General features: G+C 39.4%; 1 non-coding gene and 1 pseudogene across 1 annotated transcript; both read right to left on the bottom strand.

The window, feature by feature from the left end:
* Positions 1-5,012: 5,012 nt before the first annotated feature.
* LOC136404297 (polyglutamylase complex subunit TTLL1-like) lies at positions 5,013-8,709 on the bottom strand (annotated as a pseudogene).
* TRNAD-GUC (transfer RNA aspartic acid (anticodon GUC)) lies at positions 6,118-6,193 on the bottom strand. The gene has a single exon. It is a non-coding gene; the product is annotated as a tRNA-Asp (tRNA).
* Positions 8,710-11,100: the final 2,391 nt, after the last annotated feature.

Here is an 11,100-nt window from a genome sequence, read left to right as displayed (position 1 = left end):
ATCCTTCAATGAAAAGCACACATGATATAGTCCACCTTACACATACCCAGTTAAAGTATTGATAAAATGTCTTCATTGTAATATAAAGAAGAAATATTGGAAAGTGATGTGTAGTCAAATATTTTAATATGTTTGGAAATGCTCATTTCTCTCTATACTAGAAGATCTGTTGAAGTAGTATGCTCCCACCGATGTGTAGAATTAATATGACTATGTCAGCTCTGAACAGGGGCTGCTATGACAACACCAAAACCATTATGTATTTTTCTGAATTGGTGGGACATTCTTGGTAAACTTCCAGACAAAACAAAGTACAATCTTCCTCTACTTGATGTGGTGGCTGTGTTTTGGAAAAAAATCAATGCATATAATAACTCTGCCAAAATACTTTGCATTTATATGTAAAACACAGCTGGTATCCAGATTCAGAAAATTATAAATAAGATTTTTGCCTACGTGGCTGTCCAGCAGGACACTTCAAACTTACTTGGGTACATGGGGAGAAGACCTTATTGTGCAGTCTTCTCTATAATGTCACAAGATGTCAGGCATCCTCTTTTTCTGGGTGCCAAAAATTCTGGTACCATCCACCATTATGACGCAGACCAACAGTGTTCCTATATAGTTGTTCAATATGAGGGAACTTTTTTGTTTTTAATTAAATTCTAGAATATGATATGCCTGTTTTATTAGTGATAAAGATGTCGTTGTTGCTGGAGCCTTCATGGTATTTTGATCCAAACCTTACATGTAAGGAAAATTAAAGCCAGAGGGAGTAATTACACATTTTCAAAATATTAAAACAGAACATTTAGCAAAATAATATCAAAGCACCAACCACATATCTACCAAAATAGCTATTTGGCAGAGTAAGTGAATAATTACAAAGAAACAAACCAGGCAACATAACAGCCCAGCTATAATTTTTGCGTTTCCACCATGTGTTCTGGCACCGGGTACTGGCCCAGTGATAAGCGCAAAGCAGCGCTGGGCTGGACCCAGTCCCAGCTCTGTCATGGATTAGTTATGGTACTTGGATAAGTCACTTACCCCTCTCTGTGTACTTCTCTCATCTATAAAATGGAATAATGCTTACTCCATCTATCTCATTGTTAGGACACAATAGTATCGCATGCAAAAACATAACAGTTAGTACTGACAGTCAGGAATGTGTCTTGTTAGGGCTCCATTTAGTATGAGATCTGTTTATCTTTATTGCCATTCTGGTTTGCAGTGTGTATCACAGGCTTTATATTGTTGAAAGAAAGGAAGAGTTTAGAATGTTTGAACTTACGCCACAAAATGATCTACCTACAGGATGGTAAGTAGTTAACTTGAGAAGACTGTATCCATATGCAATATGTTGAGATATGGAAATTTCTGTCAATAGATTCGACATATAAGGTTTTTAGCTCATTGGTTTTCAAAGTACAGTTCAGGCATTCCTCTGGGTTCCTGTCATTGGGTCAGGATGTCTGCAAGGTCAAACTTTTCTCCTGATAATACTAAGACCTTGTTTATCTTTTTGTTCTCTTTCTCTCTCAGTGTACAGCTGCATTTTTCCAGAGGCCGCATGACATTGCAGGGGATTAAATAAAGAAGTAGAAGAGAAGATCTAGTGTCTTTTATTAAGCATTATGAGTTGCAAATTTTACACCATGTCACTCTTCTCATTAAATTTGTATGTATATCTCAGTGGTAGAGCGTTGGCCCGGTGTGTGGAAGTCCTAGGTTTGATTCCCGGCCAGGGGAAGCGCCCATCTGCTTCTCCACCCCTCCCCCTCTCCTTCCTCTCTGTCTCTCTCTTCCCCTCCTACAGCCAAGGCTCCATTGGAGCAAAGTTGGCCCAGGAGCTGAGGATGGCTCTGTGGCCTCCGCCTCAGGCGCTAGAATGGCTCCCCTTACAACAGAGCAACACCCCAGATGGTCAGAGCATCGCCCCCTAGTGGATCCCGGTCAGGCACTTGAGGGAGTCTGCCTCTCTGCCTCCCCACTTCTTACTTCAGAAAAATACAAAAAAGAAAAGAAAAAAATTGTATGCATATTCAAAAGATATCTTTAAGTTTCTAATACAGTAAACATTAGTAACTACAACCTGCTTAAAAGTGTTTTGATTTCCTTAAACATATTTAAGTGGTGGGGGTTTCCTGAGATTATAACGTTTGAAAACCACTAATTTAGATTATATTCAAACTCTCTCCTCATGAAAGAACTGGCAGCATTGGTTTTTCCATAGGAGTGTTCATTTTCACTCCTATAGAAAGTTTCAGCATTGTAATCCCCATTCTGCATTCTCTTTAGGTTCAATGTGAATTATTTTGATGCGTGTTGGAATAGTTGCTCTTTCAAAACGGAAGACCTACAGCAAAAGCAAAAATATTTCAGCCCTTTCATCTGTAAACGCTATCTTCTCAGGTGGCAGTCAGCCTTCCTCTGCTCTATATAATCTGCAGAATGCCCAAACTCGCTTCCTCGCCACCTGCTTGTGATGTAACTCATACTGCTCATGCTACCTTAAAAGTTGCATTGAAGCTGCATTTGATAATCATTGATTTTTTGGCAGAATAGAAGTCGTTTCTAGGGCTGTAGGAATTGCAACAATGGCATTGCTCTGCAGAAGTAATTGACTCTACAGTCATCTTGTATGTAAGTCCTGGCTGCTGCAGGCCAGTACCTTGGCATTTCACTCTGTGACCACACTGCATGGTCTACAAAGTCTATTATGAGATATACAAAGTACCTTATGAATACAAAAATATATGATGAACCAGGTTTCTTTTATTTTCCCTTTTCATTCAAATATTTCTTCTTTTCTTTAAACAGTGTTGGTCTGAAAAGTTTGATTGCTTTACTATGTTTTAGTTATGTCTCTAATTAGTTGTTATATATTTGGAATAATATTAATATTTATTTACTGCATAGCTGATAGTATTCTCTGGAATGGATCTAATCCTACTTTTAAGCCAACAGGATTGTATTGGCCAGATTGTGCAATGGTTATTTCCCTCATTGTTTTGGCATTAATTCATAGGTCCTTGCATCAGGGTTAGAGATCTTGTCAGTCCCCATTTATAAATGATTTATGTATAATAAAAGAATGCAGAGACTCCAGATGGGAGGTGCTACCCAGGTCTCTGTGGACAGGGATCATCTTGGGTCCCCAGTAGAAGGCACTTAGAGAGTAACCAAAAGGTTTCCTATGTCTTGTTTCAGGGACATCTAGGGCCCTGAAGAGCCCTGATTAAAGCTTTTGAAACTCAGGAGAATCCTGCACATTAAAGCTCCCACTCAAAGAGTCACAGAGAATGTCTCACATTAAAAATCCTGAAAAACCCGGAGGACAGAAACCTGCTTAACTATTTCCAAAATTTCTTTGACTTTATTAACTACAGAAACTTTTAGGAAGGACACATTTGGATAAATCCTAGTATACTTCTATTATGGCAGGACATCATTTGGGAAGTATGGACTAAGAGAAAATCCATCTCTTAGTTATAGAGCATTACCACATTTGTGATGCCTGCAAGTGTCCACATTACTTACCTGCTCCACCACTTGTTCCAGGTACCACCAAGCAGGGATTGGTCCTATATCCTTAACTGAAGACAGAGTGGATTTTCTGACAGGGGCTACGCCATCCACATGGGTATGCCTGGCAAGATTTGTGTCTTTTGTACTTTACCGCAAATGTGTGATTTATTTTGTGGAATACCATGAGAGAATGTGTTCTGCACTTGATCTTAGCCGAAAGGCTAAGAAGTGATAGAGAACTCATTTGAATTGCAAATCTATCTATTTAATATTAAATGCATAAAGGGTAGCCAGTTAGATAATTGGAACTGGTGATACTACTTTTTTACCTAAAAGTGTGGCGAGTCAATACAACTTTGAAATGTACTTAAGAGCAAAGAAAATATTTTAGCAAAAAGAAGAGATAATTTAGGATGAAAAGAAAAATGAAAGCATGAGAATATTTTTAGTTCAATGCACTACTAAAGTTGGCTCCCAAGGATAAGATCCTTTATATATATCCTGCAGAGGAGCACTCATCATCCACAAATCATTCTTGAAAAATATCCGGATGTGTAACAATGAATTGTTTTTCTGAGGCAAGGCTGTGTGATGAACTATATCCACCTTGGACACACACAGCCTCTAGGACCCAGGAAAACAAACATTCATCCATTGTTAGTTCTCTCTTCCAAATATCCCACAATCAAAACTGAAAATTAAGGTCAATAAATGCCAAGAGAACAGATGTATGAAAATGCTGACTGGATATAGAGAGCTGGTATTGCATCTTAAATATCTGTGGACTGCCAAGTCTTCCCTGGAATACAACAAGTCAAACAACTTCAAAAGATAAGCTTTAAAAAAAATCTTCTGGAGGCTTTTCTAAGCAAATGGCTCCAAAGCACTAACTTATCCCAAATACATAGTTCTGCTATCTTAGTGGTGACCTTTTCCTTGAGAAGACCTGTCAATTATTTGAAGTGGTGAGAATATAGTTTTGATATAAACCAACTTCCGATTTCTTCAAAAGTTTGTTATCACTGGGAGAAAGTTCTCAGTTTTTAAGGACCCTGGGAGAAAAATTAAAAAAAATAACCACTACCACATCATTATGATAAATTGAAAATTTATCCTCTATTAGGGCAACTAATCCTTTATTAGGGCAAGAATCAAGCAGTTTATAGTTGAGTTTGGTTACTTCTCTTCCTGGATGGGCTCTGTGTACTCAACTGAAAAAAATAATTTTTAGCTAACTGAAAATATAATTAAGAAAAAATAAATCACTTAGCAAATACATAAAAGGTAGTGTGTGTGTGTGTGTGTGTGTGTGTGTGCGCGTGTATCTCCCCCCAAAAGAAGTGCTTTTATATATTTTCAGGAATTAGGAAAGAAAAAATAGTTCTAGAAAAAAGAAATGTCAAAATAAGTCTTCAATGAGGGCCTGATAGCAGTGACTGGTTCTGGTAGGGTCCAGGCTGGAGTCCTGCCCTTGCTGGTGGTCACTTCCAGGTTGTGGGGATAGTTATCCCTCATCTATCAACCTGTCTCCTCTGAGCCCTCGTGACTGGCCTGAATGGCTTCTTAGCTCTCGAGCAGTCCGATCCCCCTACTCTAGCTCTTCATCACGCAGAATTGCGTAATTGCCAAGAACTTCCTGTAGGGGTGTATTGTTCCATTTACAACACCGTGGAATTTCACCATTAGGAAGCACATGGTTGAGGGTGTTGTTAATCAGGTTATACTTAAGGATCTGGTCATTGGCTGTGCTGGAGCTGAGAGATGGGCTGCGTTAGCCTCGGTCAGCTGGGGCTTCAGCCTGTCTGTGATGATGGCATAGCCCTAACACTCGAAGCAGTGCTTGTCGTTGTTCACCACCTGTGCCAGCGTCAGCAGGCGCAGCACGATGAACCAATGGATCTAATGGAGCAGCTGGCTGGTCACCCCCTAGCCACAGGTGCTCTCTTTGTACAGCTACAGGTTGTTCACTGGATGTGGTTATAGTCCTCCCCATGTTTCTGAATGGTAATGTCGGTGAAGTGAATAAACGTTGTCCAGCTCCCTGGTACTGGGGGTGTATGTGACTGTGCAGAAGCAGCAGAACTAAGCTTACACAGCTAACAGTGCAGCGGGCGGTACTTAGACACCGGAACATCCAAGCTCAGGTCAAACTTCCTGCCGTGAATTAGTAAGGGATTGCTGACATAGAGAGAAGGCCTGTGGGCTTTGCTGGTGCAGCCATTTTCAACCACTGTGCTGTAGCACACCCGTGTACCACAAGAATTTTTTTTTTTTTTTTTTTGGTATTTCTCTGAAGCTGGAAACGGGGAGAGACAGTCAGACAGACTCCCGCATGCGCCCAACCGGGATTCACCCGGCACGCCCACCAGGGGGCGACGCTCTGCCCACCAGGGGGCGATGCTCTGCCCCTCCGGGGCGTCGCTATGTCGCGACCAGAGCCACTCTAGCGCCTGGGGCAGAGGCCAAGGAGCCATCCCCAGTGCCCAGGCCATCTTTGCTCCAATGGAGCCTTGGCTGCGGGAGGGGAAGAGAGAGAGAGGAAGGAGAGGGGGAGGGGTGGATAAGGAAATGGGCGCTTCTCCTGTGTGCCCTGGCCGGGAATCGAACCTGGGACTTCCGCACGACAGGCCGACGCTCCACCACTGAGCCAACTGGCCAGGGCCTACCACAAGAATTTTTAAAACATATAGTACCTGACTATTTAGTCAGGGCACTGACCTCTTTTCCTTTAGGCTGCCAAATAAAAAAATGACAACAGCCAACACAATAGCTTAGTTTAGTATGAATAAATCAAAATTATACCTATTTTTTTCTTATTGGCAAAAAATATAATATGATTTTTGGTGTGCTTCAGCATCTTACTAATTAGTTTATGCATACTGTGAGATGAAGAAGATCGAAAACCACTGCCTCAGAGGATTGAAACACAGGTGAAGATACTTGCTGTCCCAGACCACTTTTTGATTTGTGACAGCTTGTTGATCAGAAGGTGCCCTTGCCCTGGGCTTTGGCACAAGGTTTCATGATTCTGGTGCTGGAAGGGCTTTTCCTGAACTCCTCCGCTAACAGGATGTAGTGTGTGAGCAGCAGGGAGGTGACCGGGACACAGTCCAGGTAGAAGTATTGTCTCATCTTCTTCTGCCAGAGGACGCCCTTCTTTCTCCAGCTCTTTCCTAGGTCATTTAAAATCTTTCACCATCAGATCCTTCCAAGTCAGTTCAGAGTGGCCCAGAAAATGGTTGACTATTTATCATCTGAGAGCTGATAGCTTAGACACTGAAGACGTTTCAATGCACAATTTTATTAATCATTGTCACCCCAATCAATTTAATAACATTTTTTTTTTTAAGAAAAGAGACTTTTGGGATGGCTTGCATGCTCAACCAGTAATAGTTCCAGTCCCTGTTTTCTGTTATCCTCTTTTTTCAAAATTATTTATCAGCACTAACTCCTCAGTATCAGTGACTTATTTCACTTTTCGTGCCACAATCCATAGATACTTAAGGGGCCAACGGGAATGGCTAATTTGTCTTCAGTTTCACTGACTCTTGCCTCGGGTTCTTACCTGAAGTCAGATTGTTTTTCTGTCATTTCCTCCTGGCCATCCTGCCTGATCTGTGTCTCTATCACTTTTGGGGCCTTGTCTCCCAGAATCTTGCCCATCTACTACCACCCTTCTCCAGGCCCAAGCCTTTCTACTTTTTAAGCCTCTTCCCCCTCGCCCCCACTCTCTTTTTCCATTCTTTTCTTTTTTTCCTCCTTAATGATAGGTCTTAAGATATTTATTCTCGATTCTAATAACATTAATTTTCAGCACCATATAACCAACTGATTTGCAATAAATAGTTGCAAACGATAACATTTTAAAGTACTTTCCCTAGTGATGGTAGTAGCAAACTACTTTGCACATACATTTGCACAATTGTTCATTTGCTTTAATTTTTTTGACCAGTTGTTGTTCTCTGTTAATTGGATACAAACAGTGGATGGACATATCAGATAAACTGGACCAAATTCTTATGATCAGATATTTCATAAGGAGCTTCATAGAAATGCTCTTTCTGGGTCTGCAGTCTCATCACTCCAGAGATTCCATGCCCAAATGCTGTCCTACTACAACTCATGGTACAGGATACATTTGCAGTGTGTGTTTTAATGCTTATTTCACTTGTTTTCCCTTTCAGAAGCAGGCCAAAGTTTGAATTCCTTTATAATAACAATCACTTTCTTTGCAGAGAAACATCTTCTTTAAGATATACTTGATGGACTCCCAGTGAAGAACCTGCATGAATCCCAGTGGTTTACATGGGAGTTCATTAGATATTTGTTTGGGAAGATCACAGCTAGAAAACAAGTATCTTTGTTTCACGGATACATCTTGAACTACTTTACTATGCTTTTGGGTCATGAACACTCCAAATATATTTCGTCAAACACTCTTTCTTCAACTTCAAAACCCATGTGGCTACCCAGGAAAAAGCAATCTCTATGTTTCTAATTAATTTACACTTGACTCATCAGAATGTTGTTTTCTAAGAGCTATTTGATGTTTAAGACCCCCTATAAGCCTTTCAAATATGGCTTCTAAGCATTTTTTTCTTTGAACCGGAAAGTTACTCCCCCCCTGCCCCCACCCCGAAGCAAATGGAGTTTAATTCTCAAAGGCTTGATTTGGTACAAGAAATTGTCAGACTCACACAATCTGACAAAACATGTTCTCTCACTTAAATAGATTAATGCATGTGGTATGCACTAAGAATTAAAGGACATTTTATATCATCAGGCAAAGATTTACTCAAAATAGCTACAGTGTTAATGAAATTTTTGTTTATTTAGCAACACTCTTAGATAAAATAACATTAAATACACTTGTGTGAGTGGGTATAAATACTACTGCAGGAAAAATTACAGGAATTTTGAAAAATTATCTGAAAAATACACATTGGTCTTTGCAATGTCTGTGCAGAGGGTTTTGAATATTATCTCTCTGGTTTTAGTCCTACAGCCAATGTTGTTCCCAGAAGACTCATACATAGATTGCATCACCCAATATTGCTTCTCTTACCCTTTATATAGTGATCTTAAAAGCGGCTGTTACTGCAGTGAAATACAGTGACAGATCTGGAGCACACCCATTGACAAATGTCCCAGGCTTGTCATGTTTCATTATACCTGCATAGTCCAAGTATGTAGGAGTATTATATTTCCATCTAAATTCCTTTCTTGATGTTAGTCTTACATTTTTGCTTTCTATCTAATAGCCACTTAGTTTGAAATATCCATATTGATTTTTAAATTCATTGTATCATAATTGCCTGACATTTTTTATTGATTCATTGTAGCAAAAAATTTTGTTTAGGGCTCCCTGTCATCTCACATTCTACAGAAACAATTCTTCAAGGTTTCTTTAACTATCTTCTCTCTCCAACATCTGAGAACCCTTACACGTGCCCTTATGATTGCTTCCGGCATTTATACCCAAATTTCTCCTTCAATTCAGGCACATAGTAATTCATCATTCCTTTATAACTTCTGGTTAACAATGACTTACTTAGTTTTTTTTTTTTAGCTTTTTGAAAGACAATTTAGTTTGCAGACAAGAATATACAGAGAGTTTTGCATTATCACACACAATTTCAGTTATACACAATTTTAGTTATACACTTTTATGACACTGAAGCCAAATAATAGATCCCTCTGAATGTGTACAAACCACCCATAGATACTATAAATTTCAATTGCCAGGACAACTTTCTTTTAGTCTTCTCCCAGACCAGTTTTTATTGGAAATAATGAAAACCAAGGCAGTTTAACCATAATATAAAGACAAATGCGAGTTCTATAGAATTCCGAATGGTTCTGTATAAAAGCAGGTTTTGTATAACTTTTGAAAGTTTTTAATATACTAGTTAGAACAGAACCTACTTCATAGGTTAAGTTGAGAAACATTTTCATAGAGGTAATACCCCTGATTTCAGTACACACATGAATTTTTTAGAATGAAAAATCCACTGAGTCTATTACTGTCATTGTGACGGAGACATTGGATGCTTGTAGCATTCAGGCATTTCTTTGAGGGAAGATTCAGAGGGTTTGAGCAAAATGTGTACCCAGCCTTCAGTGAGTTTATAATTATGTTATCAACCACACTCCTGAATCCTATTTTATTCCTATAAAGGGTTATAGAGTCAGGTTTCCCAATTTTATCTCTAGTGTTTATCCTCTGCGTTTGAAATGAAGTTTAAAAAGCCATTACAACCACCTTTGAATAAGTTTACTTCTTTAATTTAAGGGTCTCATTGGCATATCTCTCAATGAAGAGATTGTTCCAAGGGAGCACTTTTTAAAGACATTTTCACTATTTCCTCACCCCCCTTCACCTTGCCATCACCAGGAGACTTTCATTATTAGGCACCATCCTTGTGTAAGACAAAAGTGGCTCTGGGCTTTTTTGTCAAAAGCCAGAAGGACATTTAATATATATATATTAATTTATTCATTTTAGAAAGGAGATGGAGAGAGAGAGAGAGAGAGAGAGAGACAGAGAGAGAGAGAGAGAGGAGAGACAGAGAGAGAGAAGGGGGGAGGAGCTGGAAGCATGAACTCCCATATGTGCCTTGACCAGGCAAGCCAGGGTTTCGAACCGGGGACCTCAGCATTTCCAGGTCGATGCTTTATCCCACTGCACCACCACAGGTCAGGCAAGCCAGAAGGACATTTAAATAGAGCAGTACAATCTATTCTGCACCCTTGTTTCCTGATAAGCCATGACAAACAGCCAAGCCTACTTTCCGCGGGTTGCAAATTCTGCTGGGAACCACTCCGGTTCACTGGTGGATTATAAACACATTAGTTAGGATCAATTCTCCTATAGGATAAAATTCAAAGCATTATCAAAGAACAAGGATGTACTAAATGATTACTTTCCAGTAGATCCAGTCTGACTGCAGTTAGAATTCAGATGAATAGGACCTTTGGGAGAGAAGGAGAGAGAGAAAGAAGGGAAGGAGAGGGAAAATGGAAAAGGGAACTTACCAGCACTTGATAGTAAAGAAAAAATGATATTTTTTAGCTTTCAAAATGGTTTCATAGATGTCTACCGATTTATTTGAGTTATCATTATGTTTAAATGGAGGTGATAAAACTACTAAAATAAGTTTAAGATCACTCATTCCTAATACAAATATCAATGGTCTTTCAGTAACTACATTTAGACATACCAGAAATGAAATCTTCTACCATGAGACTAGATCCCCTTTCAACATTTTAATATTTTTTAAATTTAACTGAATTTATTGGGGTGACATTGATTAGTAAAATTATACAGATTTCAGGTGTTCAATTTGAGGAGCCCTGAGGAGCCACTGCGCCTCTTCACCGGCAGGTGTTGTAGGGTGCCAAAAACTACAGAATTAATATTAATATTTTGTGAGGCTTGAAAAACATTTTATTAATTTGGGTTAAGGTGTGCAGAGAAATTGTGAGAATAGTCTCTGTACTGTGTGATTGGCATGACCAGGATGGCCCTTGGCATTGTATTGTAAATGCAAAGGGGAGGAAAACATGGAT

This window comes from Saccopteryx leptura, chromosome 4, assembly GCF_036850995.1.
Source record: "Saccopteryx leptura isolate mSacLep1 chromosome 4, mSacLep1_pri_phased_curated, whole genome shotgun sequence".
Lineage (NCBI taxonomy): Eukaryota > Metazoa > Chordata > Mammalia > Chiroptera > Emballonuridae > Saccopteryx > Saccopteryx leptura.
This window is presented reverse-complemented; position numbering and strand designations above follow the sequence as displayed.